General features: G+C 41.9%; 1 long non-coding RNA gene across 1 annotated transcript in view; it reads left to right on the forward strand.

The window, feature by feature from the left end:
• LOC138435526 (uncharacterized) overlaps window positions 1–6,547 on the forward strand; it is a 28,986-nt gene extending 22,439 nt beyond the window's left edge. Inside the window, exon 2 of the long non-coding RNA XR_011255127.1 lies at window positions 5,163–6,547. This is a non-coding gene — a long non-coding RNA (uncharacterized lncRNA). The remainder of the gene's footprint in view (window positions 1–5,162) is intronic.
• Window positions 6,548–14,572: the final 8,025 nt, after the last annotated feature.

The raw sequence follows: 14,572 nt of genomic DNA on the forward strand, positions 1-14,572 counted from the left end.
AAATAGCCTCATGTGACTACCTAGTGGAATACACAGACCTATCGCATTACTACTCAAAATGTGGTCCCCAGACCAGAAGCATTGCCATCTGGAAGCTGGGAGCTTGTTAGAAATGTGGAATCTCAGGCGTACTGAGGTCTGCTGAATTAGCTCTGCATTTTAACAAGATTCCCCATGTGATTTCTATGCACATGCACTTTTCTGCCCTTCCTCCAGAACTATTGAGATATAATTGACATATAATTGTCTAAGTTTTTAAGATATACAATGGTGTTGATTTGATATACTTGTATATTGAGAATGACCACCGGAGTGCTAACACCTGCATCATGTCACATAATTACCATCTCTTTTTTGTGGTGAGAACATTCGAGTTCTACCCTCTTGGCAACTTTCAAGTGTATAATACAGTATTCTTAACCATAATCACCATACTGTATATTAGATTCGCAGAACCATTTCATATTATTACCAGGAGTTTGTAGTCTTCAAGCAATATTTCCCCGTTTCCCTCACCCCCAGCCCTGGGAACCACCACTGTAGTCTATTTCCATGAGTTCAGCTCTTTAGATTCCACATATAAGTGATATACAGTATTTGTCTTTCTCCGTCTGACTTGTTAGTCACTTAGCATAATGCCCCCAAGTCCTATCCATATTGTCACAAATGACAGGATGTCCCTCTTTCTCATGGCCAAGTAGCATTCATAGATCTGTATTTCACATACAGATGGTTAGAGGAGATGTGAGATTATCTCTGTATCACATCTTCTCTATCCATTCATCTGTTGGTAGACACTTAGATGGTTTTCAATTTGGGCTATTTCGAATAAAATACTGAAAGGAACATGAGAATGCAGATTTCTTTTTGAAAGCCTATTTCCATTTCCTTTGGATATATACCTAAAAGTGGGGTTGTTGGGACCATATGGTAGTTCAATTTTTAATTTTTTTGAGGAACTTCTATAGTGGCTGCACCAATTAACAAGCTTACCAATAGTACAAAATGATATCTTTTTCTTTACATCTTTGCCAATACTTGCTATCTTTTGCCTTTTGGAGGATAGTCATTCTAACAAGAGTGAGGTAATATCTTACTGTTGTTTTGATATGAATTTCCTTGATGATTGGGGCTTCCCTCATAGTGCAGTCAGTAAAGAGTCTGCCTGCAATGCAGGAGACCCAGGTTCAATCCCTGGGTTGGGAAGATCCCCTGGAGAAGGAAATGGCAACCCACTCCAGTATTCTTACCTGGGGAAATCCCATGGACAAATGAACCTGGCAGGCCACCATGGGGTTGCAAAAGTTGGACATGACTTGGTGTCTAAACTACCACCTTTCCTTGATGACTAGTGATGTTGAATGCCTTTTCACCTGTTGGCCATTTATGTGTCTTCTCTAGAAAGACGTCTTTTTTAAAAAAAAGAAAAAAAAAAAAAAGAGTGGTTCTTCTGTTTGTTTTTGCCATTGAGTTGTATGAACTCTTTACACTTTGGGATTCTGCTGCTGCTACTGCTGCTAAGTCACATCAGTCATGTCCAGCCCCTTATCAAATACATGATTTGCAAATATTTTCTCCTGTTCTATAGGTTTAAATTTTTTTGTTTAATTTTTTTCTTCTCTTTAAAGGTGTGATGCTGTTTTGTAAGACTGATACTCAAATACTCCATCGTTTGTTTTGGCTATTATGAAGAAAACAGTATGCTTTTCATATATTTTCTATTTTAATATAATTTTTGGTGATGTAGAAGAAAGATATTTGTGATAGCTTTATCGAGCAAACTTGCTCAGCTGTCTAATTAGTTCTGATAATATAGTGGATTTTCAATGTGATTGGTCATCATTCTCTCTCTTTCCTTCCTATAGCTCTTTTTTATTCTTCTGATAAATGCTTTGGCTAAGTCTCTAGTACTCAGCTGAACCATAATAGTTATAATAACCACCCTTGGTTGTGGGGATGAATCTAATTTTCTTCATGTAACATCTTTAACCTGGGCCTCCTGCATTGCAGGTAGATTCTTTACCATCTGACCCACCAGGGAAGCCCCAGATACTTAATATACAGTCTTCATCAAGTTGAGAAAATATACATTTATTCTAACTTAGTGAGAGACTTAAAAAAATTCAGAAGTTTTTATTTGATATAAATGCTTTTCAAATTAAAAGTTCAAATATTTTTAAAAACATTTATTGAGATAATCATGGGAATTTTCTTCTTCAGCACATTAATGGTAAAAATTACATTAATAGTTTTTTCTCACACCATACTTTCCCATATTCTAAAAATAAACCTTACTTTGGACATAACTTTATAAATATATTGTTGGATAAAATTAGCTAATATTTTATTTAGAATTTGTATCTATATTCCAACATGAAATAGCTATATATAGTTTTTTGTTTGTTTTTAACATCTTTATCTCACTTTGCTATGAAGGTTAGACCTCTATTATAGCAAAGGAGAAACTGACTTCTATTTTCTGGAACAATTTGTATATATCAGTATTATCTCATTCTTACAAGTGGATAGAGCTTATCTATAAAATCATTGGAGCCTAGGGCTTTTCAGGAATAGGGGACATCTTTGATTATATTGTAATTCTTAATTAGCCCTTGACAATTCAGTTTGCTATTTAATGTTGCAATTTTAGAATTTCATATTTTTCCAAAATTTTATCAATTTTACTGTCTCCAAATTATAATTCTTCATGACATTGTGAATCCAAAATTTTTCACGTCCATGCTTCTTTCGATATTAATTGCATATTTACATCTTCTCTTTCTTTCCTTCGCTAATTTTGTTACATATTATTTGTATATTTTATAACCTTTTAAAGAAACCAGCTTGTCTTATGTCTTGTTGTTTCTGCACTCTTTGTTTATCATATTTCTGACATTATATGTATGTTTTCTTTCCCTCTCCTCCTCCTTCTTCTAGGTTTATTTTGGAGCTTTTTTCTAGTTTCCTGCATTGAAAAATTAGCTCTAAGAATGTTTCAAAAAGGGTTTGGATATAAACTATCTTAATAATTATATACTTGATATGATTTTAATTGCATCTTTTAAACTTGCATTTGAATGATATATTCATTGGATATAAAGCTCTAGGTTTGAAGTCTTTTTCCATCAACATTTAAAATATTACTTCATTGTTTTCTTATATCCATTTTCGTTATTGTGGCTTCATGTTATTCTGATTCTTTTTCCTTTTTACTTCATCTATTTTCTGTTTATAAATACTTTGAGAATTTTCCTTGTTGTTAATATTCTTAAATTTCATTACAATATTTCTAGGTGTGACTTCCTTTTTCATCTATCTTGTTTAGATACACTGAATCCTTTCAACAGAAGCTTTTTATTTATACAAAATCCTCAGTTATTATACTTTCAAATTTATCCTCTCCCCTTAATTCATTTCTCATTCTGACTTCAAAGCCTGGGATACTAACCACTACAGTGTCCTCCCTCTCTGAAAATTAAGCCAACATTTTGTTGCTCTTGTCTGTTTAGGCGCGGCTTCCCTCCCCGACACCGTGAAAGGCAGTGGTAGGGGCTTGTTTTGCCTCAGTATTCTTATTGCATCTGTGCTCACTGTGTGTTGAATGAATGAATGAATTTAGAGAACAGAGGAGTGGCAGTGGCCGCAGGATTGGAGTAGGAGCTGCTGTGGGGCCAGGGCAGCAACCAAGCTTCGTGACACTGTGCCCACACCCGGCTGTATCACCTCTACAGGGTGGCAGCCCCTTTAGCAGACCCCTCCCTCTGGGAGGAAACACCTGCAGCACCCAGCACAGCCCAGTCACTCTCTAAGATAATGACGTGGGATAAGAGTCAGCATATCTTCAAGCAGCTCTCCACTCGGCCCAAAGCTCCTTTCAGACAGCCATGGGGATCCCGATGGGTTGCTGGTCTGAGTCCTCCCTGTCCAGCTGTGGGATCTATGGCAAACTGCCCTCCTCTTTGATCCTCAGTTTTCTTTTTCATAATTTGGGGATAATGTCACTATCCTATCGAGCTTCCAGGGGAGTAAGGAGCAGCAAAATAGATGTTTAAGTGTCTGTGAACAGGGTGCTGCTGTCCTCAAGGACATAGCATAGTGCACGTAAAAAATCTTTGACCCTGGAGCCTGTGTTCTGAAGGGAGCGCCCACATGGTGCTACATAGTTCTTGATAAAATCCTGCTTCCTTGGAGAGGAGCAAGACTCCCCACAGGTCTGTGGCTTTCCAGATCACTTGAAATTTCTGAGAGCTAGAGCCAACTCCAGGTGGATGATTCCAATCACTCTTCACCCTCCCCTTCCACACCTTCACTCATACCCCTAACCCTAACTCCATCCCCTCACCGTCCTGCTCTGGTTTCATTGAGTTTCCATTCTGGCCTTCCCTGCTTGTAAGAGGGTCCCACGTTCTGAGCATTTTCTTTCCCCTCTGCCCAGAAGAACTGCCTTTGCTATGTATATACCTTATGACCTGCTCTCAGGGAGGCCTAAGCTGAGGAATTCAATCTAAGAGTTCCTTGGATGACATGGGTTTACTCCTCATAAATCATATATATTTTATTTCCATAGGAGACCCAAAGTCTTAACACAAAAGGTAGAAATACCAGGTCTCTCGGCAGCCTGGTGGCAGGAAGAGAGGAGAGGGTTGTTCCAAGCCCTTCAACTAACCCAGTTAGGCAATAATGTGGACTCTTGAGAATATGCCCTTGGTTTCCCAGGCACAGACATCTTTCTGAATGAGATTCTTTCTTTTGGACCAAGGCTATCAGCTCTCTAGAACCATGCCCTTACTTTCAACTTCTCTGAGTGGCCAACGTCAGAAAATTTTTTCCTTTTTTTGGCTACACTGGGTCTTCACTGCTGCATGCAGGCTTTCTGTAGTTGTGAAATTCAGGCTTCTCATTGCAGAGGCTTCTCTTGGTGCAGAACACTGGCCGTAGGCGTGGACTTCAGTAGTTGTGGCGCATGGATTCAGTTGCTCCAAGGCATGTAGGATCTTCCCAGACCAGGGATAGAATCCATGTCCCCTGCATTGGCAGGAGGATTCTTAACCATTGGACCACCAGGAAAGTCCTCTTCAGTTTTAGTTTTTAAGTAGATCTGATGCCCTTTTAGTATTCCTGCTTTTCTAATCTTTTTTCATAAATGTCTTCCTCTTCTATAGCTTTAAGAGGTTTCAAGCATGAGATAAGAAACTGGATTTGATTTTCTTGGGCACCATCCAACCCTGAATTCAATGATTCTTTGAAATTTGCAACATGGTTAACACTAAACCAGCACCACTGAGGACCACTAGTGATTAAACCACAGTGATGTGGATGGTAACCATCTACTTGATGAGAAGAAACAAGCCTAACCAGTAAGTTATTTATCTGGTGCTAAGAGATGGGAATACCAGACCACCTGACCTGCCTCTTGAGAAACCTATATGCAGGTCAAGAAGCAACAGTTAGAACTGGACGTGGAACAACAGACTGGTTCCAAATAGGAAAAGGAGTACATCAAGGCTATATACTGTCACCCTGCTTGTTTAACTTATATGCAGAGTACATCATGAGAAATGTTGGGTTGGAAGAAGCACAAGCTGGAATCAAGATTGCCAGAAGAAATATCAATAACCTCAGATATGCAGATGACACCACCCTTATGGCAGAAAGTGAAGAGAAACTAAAAAGCCTTTTGATGAAAGTGAAAGTGGAGAGTGAAAAAGTTGGAGTTAAATGTTAAAGCTCAACATTCAGAAAACGAAGATCATGGCATCTGGTCCCATCACTTCATGGGAAATAGATGGGGAAACAGTGGAAACAGTGTCAGACTTTATTTTTTGGGCTCCAAAATCACTGCAGATGGTGACTGTAGCCATGAAATTAAAAGATGCTTACTCCTTGGAAGGAAAGTTATGACCAACTTAGATAGTATATTCAAAAGCAAAGACATTACTTTGCCAACAAAGGTCTGTCTAGTCAAGGCTATGATTTTTCCAGTAGTCATGTATGGATGTGAGAGTTGGACTGTGAAGAAGGCTGAGCGCCAAAGAATTGATGCTTTTGAATTGTGGTGTTGGAGAAGACTCTTGAGAGTCCCTTGGATTGCAAGGAGATCCAACCAGTCCATTCTAAAGGAGATCGGTCCTGGGTGTTCTTTGGAAGGAATGATGCTAAAGCTGAAACTCCAGTACTTTGGCCAACTCATGCGAAGAGCAGAATCATTGAAAAAGACCCTGATGCTGGGAGAGATTGGGGGCAGGAGGAGAAGGGGACGACAGAGGATGAGATGGCTGCATGGCATCACCGACTAGATGGACATGAGTTTGAATGAACTCTGGGAGTTGGTGATGGACAGGGAGGCCTGGCGTGCTGCAATTCATGGGGTTGCAAAGAGTCGGACATGACTGAGTGACTGAACTGAACTGAATTGAAGATTATTGAGTTTCTCTGACATTATCTAGGTTGAATATTCAAACTGACTACATTCCTAGTGTGCCATGGAAATTCTTAGTAATGACAACCATAGATAACACACAATAAACCAGGCACTGTCCCAAGTACATTACATTCATTAACTTATTTATTTCTCGTAATAATACTTTGAGATAATTAATACTTTCATCCCTACATGACAGAAGGGAAAACAGGCCAAGTAAGGTTAAGTCATTTGCCCAGAATTGAAGTTGGTAAATGATAGACTTGGGGGATTCAAACTCAGCTTAGCAGAATGGCTTCTTTCCCACTATGCATAGTTCCTCCTGAAGCTCAGAAGAGGTTATTGTGCACCCCCTGTATATAATTATGCTCTTATATTTCCTCATATGAGACTACTGGAACCCTTTTCTTTGCCTCTTGTCATTTTGTGTATGGGTTTTAGCTTTTGCACACCAGGAAAAGTTGGAAGAATTAGGAGACCTTCGAAGGAGGTAAGAACTGCAAGTGCAAATTATGAAGCTGCAATAAGAAGTAAGCAATGTTTGAATCAAAGTGAGAAAGGTTAGAGAGGGGAGAGAAGGAGGAAATGAGGGGTCTTATGGAGAGTCTGGAATCATAATCACATGTCATACAAAATGAAATGAGTAAATAGGAACATTCAAAATCATAAGGATGTCAAATTCATCTGTGGAATTTTAATCAAAGTCCAACAGGGTGATTTGTTTCATTTGGAACTAGACAATCTGATCCCAAAAGTTATTTGGAAGAGGAAAGAGCCAAGAATAATGGAGAAGCAATTTTGAAAAAGTACAGGGTAAAACTTGCCCTACCAGATATCAAGACTTATTATCAAAATATTTAGTAATGAAGACACTATTGTTTGGGCAAAAAAGATACACCAGTGGAGCAGAATAGAGAGCCCCGCCACTACCTTACCCATACTTAGAGACAATACAAGGCAGAAATGTCACAAATCAGTGTACATCTATTTAATCAATGAGTCTAAGGAGCAACTGTTACCCATATGGAAAATACAGAATTAGATTTCTACCCTAGATCAACTCCAGGTAGATTAAGGAACTAAAAACAAAAAGCACAAGTTTAAAATACAAGATGAAAGTATAGAAAAATTCTTCATGACTTTAAGATAAAGATTTCTTTCAGAAACATACACATACAAATAGATACCATTAAAAAAAAAGGATAATCTTGGCTGCTACAGTAAAATTAACTTCTCTATAACAAAAGGCCACTATAACAAAGGGAAAAACAAACCATAGTCTGGGGGAAGATACTCACGGTGACTATAACATGTAGAGAAATCTCTAAGATTAATTAGAAAAAGATAAACAATACATGGAGGGAAATGGGCAAAGAATATAAACTATCGATTTGCAGACAGGAACTCTGGAAGGTCAATAAAAATACAGAAAGATGCTTGCTTTCACTATTAATCAAAGAAATACCAATTAAAATAGTAATGTAATACCATACACACCCACCAGATCAGCAAAAATTTATGTTAGCCAATGCCAGGTGCTGGCAAAGATGCTAAGTTATGGAGCCTCATTCACTGCCAGTGGGATTGTAAACTGATACAAGTACGCTGGAGAGCAATTTGGCAGTGACTAGTAAAGTTGTAGGTGGTCACGTCCAGAAATTCCACTTCTAGGCGTATTGTCTTGTATGTGTGCACGAGGAGATATGCATTGAGATGTTCGCTGCAGCATGCCCATCAAGAGAATGGATGAAAAAATTGTATTATAGTTATACAATGGAATACAATACAGTGTGTGTCAGCATAGATGAAAATCTCATATTTGCATTGCTAGGGGAGACATACACATTGCAGAAGATTATGATAATATATATGTTCACACACATACATATATTAAAAGCTGGCTCAGCATAATAACAGTTTATAATGTCTATGTATACATAAAAATGCAATAAATATAGTAAAAAATATAAAAACATGCAGGAAGATGATTTAACACTGAATTCAAAATGGTGCTTCAGCCTGGGAAATGTGGGAGGAGAATGGGGTGGGGAAACTCAGTTGTGTCTCTAATATTTACTTTCTTTGAAGTAAAAAGACCTGAAGCAAATAAGACAATATGCTAATATTTGCTAAAGCTGATGTGGCCATCATTAATGCTGTCTACCAAATATTTTTGGCTCTCTGCCTTCCAGGCCCACGGTCAGATTGCATTTTCCATTCACTTTGAAGTTAGGGGTGGCCTGGAGCCTTTGGCCAATGAACTGGAGTGGAAGTGACTTGCATTTCTGGTCTCATGAGCCCGCACATGAAAGTGTTGCCCAACATGGTAGCCTAGGGGCAAAGCCTCAGGCCCTAAGCAGACATGATATCTCCAGGTAACCTGTGAAGGACAGGTAGATGAGTGAGAAATGAACTTCTGTTCCTTTCAGTCACTGAGATTTGGGGATGTTTGCTATCACAGCACAACAAACTCTGTCCTGACTGATATAGCTGGGAAGTATGTCCACAGGGGTTCACTGTATTAGTCTCTGATTTTATCTACATGTTGAAATATTACAAAGACAGCTTTAAAAACAGCTTTAAAATTGGACTGGATTAATCACATTTCTCAGTTCATGACATTATCTTTGTTGGTCTGTGTAGGTCTCCTCTCTTATTTTATCGATGCTTGTTTTCTTAGTGTCTCAGACTGTGGACGGAAGCAATGCTGAATGACAGGAGATCTAGATCCCTTGACAGGGGGAGTGAATGATGGGCTTGCCTTCCTAGCCTGAGTCCAGAGTTCCTGCAGCTCTGTTTGGTAGCCTAGAGCATCTCTCATCAGCTTGTGGGAGTTAGAAATTCAATTAGAAAGTCTCAGCTCTTCTCCAGCGAAATGTAAATAAGAATTATGCTGAATGCAATGGTTCCAACCGTTGCTGACTCTTTGTCTGGTTTTAGAAAAATCATTTCACCCTTTGTTCCTAATTCTCTGATGTGTCAGAAAATGCTAACCTTGCCCCCAGGGAGTCCTTCCCCTACCCCCTCAGAGCCCAACGCCTGCGCTCCATCCCCACCAATCAGCAACTGTTTCCCCAGATGCAGGTCATCTCTGCAAGAAAGGCTAAGAGAACTTTCCCGAACTTTGTGGCTCCCAGGTTGCTTTTCAGGGCTGCCTCCAAAACCCTCAGGGAGTGACAACCCCAGGCAGAGGTGGGGGCAGGGGACAGAATACTGGCAGAAGGAAGAGAAACTTGTGCTTCTGGACAATTCTGCCCTGTACCATGCAGCGAAACCCAAGTGGTGCCTGGAAGTCACCGTGAAATGCGATGCCTTTGAGAAGTTCCGTGGAAAGAATGACATCATGACCAACCACTCCCCCCACCCCACCTTTTTTCCAGTGGGAGTGAGAAATAAATAGACTGACACATTTTCCAGTCAGGGAGCGATTCTGGAGAGCAAGTTTACCTTGGCACAGGAGCTCAGGTGGGGCTGTGAGAAACCTTATCTGTGCTTGCCCTGTAAACAGGGAGCCTTCCAGCTCCCCGGAGCCTTGGCCACTGGGCAGGTGACTGCGGCAGGCAGGTGAGCAAGGTGAGCCATGGGCTGGCTGGAGTCAGTGCAGAGTCAGCTTGGCCCCGAGCAGGCCATGTTAAGTAAATATTGCCTAGATTTTACTGACGGACTCATTTACTGACTGTCGGTTGCCAAGAGAAATGCCATCAACTCCACCAGATTCAAAGGTAAAACTGATGTCCTTTAATTTGATGTTTTTCCACCTGTAATGTGCATATGGCTCCCCAGGGGGATCTCATTAAAATGCAGCTTCTGATGCAGCAGGTAAGGGCAGGGCTCAGAAATTGCATGTCTAACAAGCTGCTAGGTGATGCTGATAGTGCTGGCCTGTGGACCACATGGTGAGCTAGCAAAGCCTGAATGTTTCAATGACTGTACATTTTACAGTCGAAATAGTTACCATTTAAGGAGCTCTGTCTGACTCTGTGACAAGTGCTATGCTAGGTGTTTTCTGTCCTCAGGCTTTTTTAATCTTCTTACCAGTTCTACAAGGTGGGCATTGTTATTCCTACCCCTTCCTTGGCAGGCAAGGAAGTTGAGGTCTAAGAGAGGTTAATTCCTGCTATGTAAGTGTCATTTCCAAGAGCTTTCATTGCTGCCTTCCCTCCCCTTCGCAGCCATCTGAAATAACCCAAAGACAAAGGATAACAAACACCCCATGGAAGGGCCGGGCGTTGTCTGCTTGTGGTGATCGGCCCTCTTGACAACCAGAGAATGAGTAATACTTTTTGTTCAGAGTCAACAGGGCCAAGTACGGGAATTCAGGAATCCTGGAATGAATGTTTGGCCCATAATCCCTGGTCTCAGTAGAGACAGTTGCTCAGAAAGGTGGACATGTCTGGATTTCAGATCCCTCTGGTATTGATGTGTTCGCCCCTAGGACATGCGGTTTGAGATTCTTAATACCAGGAGGAGACGCTTTGATGTGTCAGCTTGGAAAGAATGCCTCTTAAGGGCCATTCAGTACTGCAGGAGGGGAAAAAAAAATGCCCCAGCTTGTGGAAACACCAGAGTGAAGGCAATTATAACTGACTGACCCACCTGGAGATATTTAAATACCTCGAAGAACTGTGATGTGCCCTTGTAAAACCTAGACAGCTTCCTGGTAGGCACTTGCATCACATCTGCATCTCAAGAAGCAAGGCAGTCTGACTCGTCCCCACCACACACAGGCAAAGCAGGAAAAACATGAAACTCTCTCCCAGACCCTTGGAAGACCTATATTCTGTGACCATTCAGGAAACCGGACTGCTGTAGGATTCCATAAGTATCTGAACCTCACCCATGGTGGTTCTAAGAGGCAACCGCGATTTGTACTGCAGGGTGGAGAAGGCCAGGTTCAGGCCCTCTGGGAGGCTATTATAACTCCATCACAGAAGAAAATACTCTGAGAAACAAGTCCCAAGACAAACTGAAGCCCTCCAAACTACGAGCAAAGCTAGTGGAGGTGATGGAATTCCAGTTGAGCTGTTTCAAATCCTATAAGATGATGCTGTGAAAGTGCTACACAATCTGCCAGCAAATTTGGAAAACTCAGCAGTGGCCACAGGACTGGAAAAGGTCAGTTTTCATTCCAATCCCAAAGAAAGGCAATGCCAAAGAATGCTCAAACTACCGCACAGTTGCACTCATCTCACAACCTACCAAAGTAATGCTCAAAATTCTCCAAAGCCAGGCTTCAACAATACATGAACCGTGAGCTTCCAGATGTTCAAGCTGGATTTAGAAAAGGCAGAGGAACCAGAAATCAAATTGCCAACATCTGTTGAATCATCAAAAAAGCAAGAGAGTTCCAGAAAAACATCTACTTCTGCTTTATTGACTATGCCAAAGCCTTTGACTGTGTAGATCACAACAAACTGAGGAAAATTCTTAAAGAGATGGGAATCCCAGACCACCTGACCTGCCTCCTGAGAAATCTGTACGCAGGTCAAGAAGCAACAGTTAGAACTGGACATGGAACAACAGACTGGCTTCAAATTGGGAAAGGAATATGTCAAGGCTGTATATTGTCACCCTGCTTATTTAACTTCTATGCAGAGTACATCATGTGAAATGCTGGGCTGGAAGAAGCACAAGCTGGAATCAAGATTGCCGGGAGAAATATCAGTAACCTCAGATATGCAGATGACACCACCCTTATGGCAGAAAGCAAAGAAGAACTAAAAAGCCTCTTGATCAAAGTGAAAGAGGAGAGTGAAAAAGTTGGCTTAAAACTCAACATTCAAAAAACTAAGATCATGACATCTAGTTCCATCACTTCATGGCAAATAGATGGGAAACAATGGAAACAGTGAGAAACAATCTTTTTGGGCTCCAAAATCACTGCAGATGGTGACTGCAGCCATGAAATTAAAAGATGCTTGCTCCTCTGGAGAAGTTATGACCAACCTAGACAGCATATTAAAAAGCAGAGACATTACTTGGCTGACAAAGGTCTGTCTAGTCAAAGCTATGACTGTTCCAGTAGTCATGTATGGATGTGAGAGTTGGACCATAAAAAATGCTGAGTGTCAAAGAATTGATGCTTTTGAATTGTGGTGTTGGAGAAGACTCTTGAGAGTCCCTTGGACTGCAAGGAGATCAAACCAGTCCATCATAAAGGAAATCAGTCCTGAATATTCACTGGAAGGACTGATGCTGAAGCTGAAGCTCCAATACATTGGCCACCTGATGTAAAGAACTGACTCACTGGAAAAGACCCTGATGCTGGGAAAGATTGAAGGCAGGAGGAGAAAGGGACAACAGAGGATGAGATGGTTGGATGGCATCACGAACTTGATGGACATGAGTTTGAGCAAGCTCTGGGAGTTGGTGATGGACAGGGAAGCTGGCATGCTGCAGTTCATGGGGTCACAAGGAGTCGGACACGACTGAGAAACTGAACTGAAAAATTCATACTTAATTTGGCTATTTACATATTACATCATCCCAGAAAGAAATGATATTTGAAGGAGTTTTCAGAAACCATATAAAATAGAACAAAATAGGAAAAGAAAAAGCAGTGGAACTATGAGAGGAAGGGAAAATAAAAGATAAAAGAGGATTAAGTCTAATGTGGTCAATAACTTAACAGATGTTTTAAGGTCCCATGCGCAGGACTTAGGTATCTTAAATCCAGCTGTGACATCCTAACCTACAAAGCAAAAAAGAAAAACACCGACAGTATTTACTACACCTACGCTGTAAAAATGAAGCAGTGGCTGCTCCTGGTGTTGAGGCTCCCCCATGGGGCTTCAGGATGGAGAATCAAGACACAGCAGAATGTCATAGACAGTGTCCTCAACACCAGCTCTATGGGGAATCCCACAGGCTGTTTCCTGGGGACGTTTCCTCTACTGCAGCCAGTGTGGGCTGATGGCTGTGCCAGTGCCTAATCCATTGAGAGCAACTGTGAAAGGTTCCAGAGTGACCCCTTCAGAGCTGGCTTAGTCCCAGGATAAAAATCAGAGGCAAAGAACTGCTCTGGGAATCTGACAGTGTGCTTTCTAAGCACTCCCCAGGCCTGACTCTCTGGGAAAATGAATTCTGTCTGTCCTCCAGGTCTCCTGCCCACCTCACTCAATGCCTTGGCGTGTGAGTCCTTAGCATTCCCAGCATATCTGCAGACAATGAAGGTGATGGAGCCCTTCCCTGAACTGGGAGTGGTGTGCCCCCATGGCTCGCTGGGCACGGAGCAGTCTCTTTTCCTAGCAAGCACAGGCTGAGGAGCCGAGGGCCAGGGCTGGTCCTGAGTTCATGCTGTCAGAACTGAGGAAAGTCAGCTCCTTTCTCTGTGCCTTAGCTCTGCTGCCAGCAAAACGGAGAAGGTGGGCTGGCATCTAATCTGCCCCTTCCCGGAGGATTCCCCCAGCCGCTGTTCTATGTGATGCACGGCAGATTGAAAAGCAGTCAGAAAGCAGGGCTGCTAGCTTTGGGGTCTGTGGTGGAAATGGAAACGTGCCACCTGGATCGCCTTCAGGAAAGGACCTGCTGCCAGCTGCTGCAAGCAGGGTGAGCAGACTCTCGCCAGCTGCTGACTCCTTCAAGGTCAGCCCCAAGCCTCCTCTCCCAAGATCAGGCCTTCCTCAGGACAACTCACACTGCAGATGCAGGAGGAAAAAGGCCCAGGTAAGTTTTGTCCCAGTGTAGGACACTCTAAGGGCTTCCCTGATGTCTCAGCAGGTAAAGAATCCACCTGTAATGCACAAGAAGCAAGAGACGCTGATTCGATCCCTGGGTCAAAAAGATCCTCTGGAGGAGGGCATGGCAACCCGCTCCAGATTTCTTGTCTGGAGAATCCCATGGACAGAGGAGCCTGGAAGATTTCAGTCCATGAGGTCACAAAGAGTCGGACGGGACTGAAGTGACTAAGCGCAGCACAGCACAGGATACTCTAACAGGTAATATTTGCCCCAAAGCTCCCCATAGGCTTGGCTGAGATCTGTTGAGGCTGCATCAATGTTAGACTTCTTTCTCAGCCCAAGTCGACTTCTTCCCCCTCCTTTCATCAGTGTTGGTCCCAAGCCCTCTCTCCACAGCTGTCTCTGAAGAACCTAATCAGAAACACGTTCAAAGCACTCACAGCATAGAGACTTGCCAGGCACTTGACCTTCA

Source organism: Ovis canadensis, chromosome 3 (assembly GCF_042477335.2).
Source record: "Ovis canadensis isolate MfBH-ARS-UI-01 breed Bighorn chromosome 3, ARS-UI_OviCan_v2, whole genome shotgun sequence".
In the NCBI taxonomy this organism is placed as follows: domain Eukaryota; kingdom Metazoa; phylum Chordata; class Mammalia; order Artiodactyla; family Bovidae; genus Ovis; species Ovis canadensis.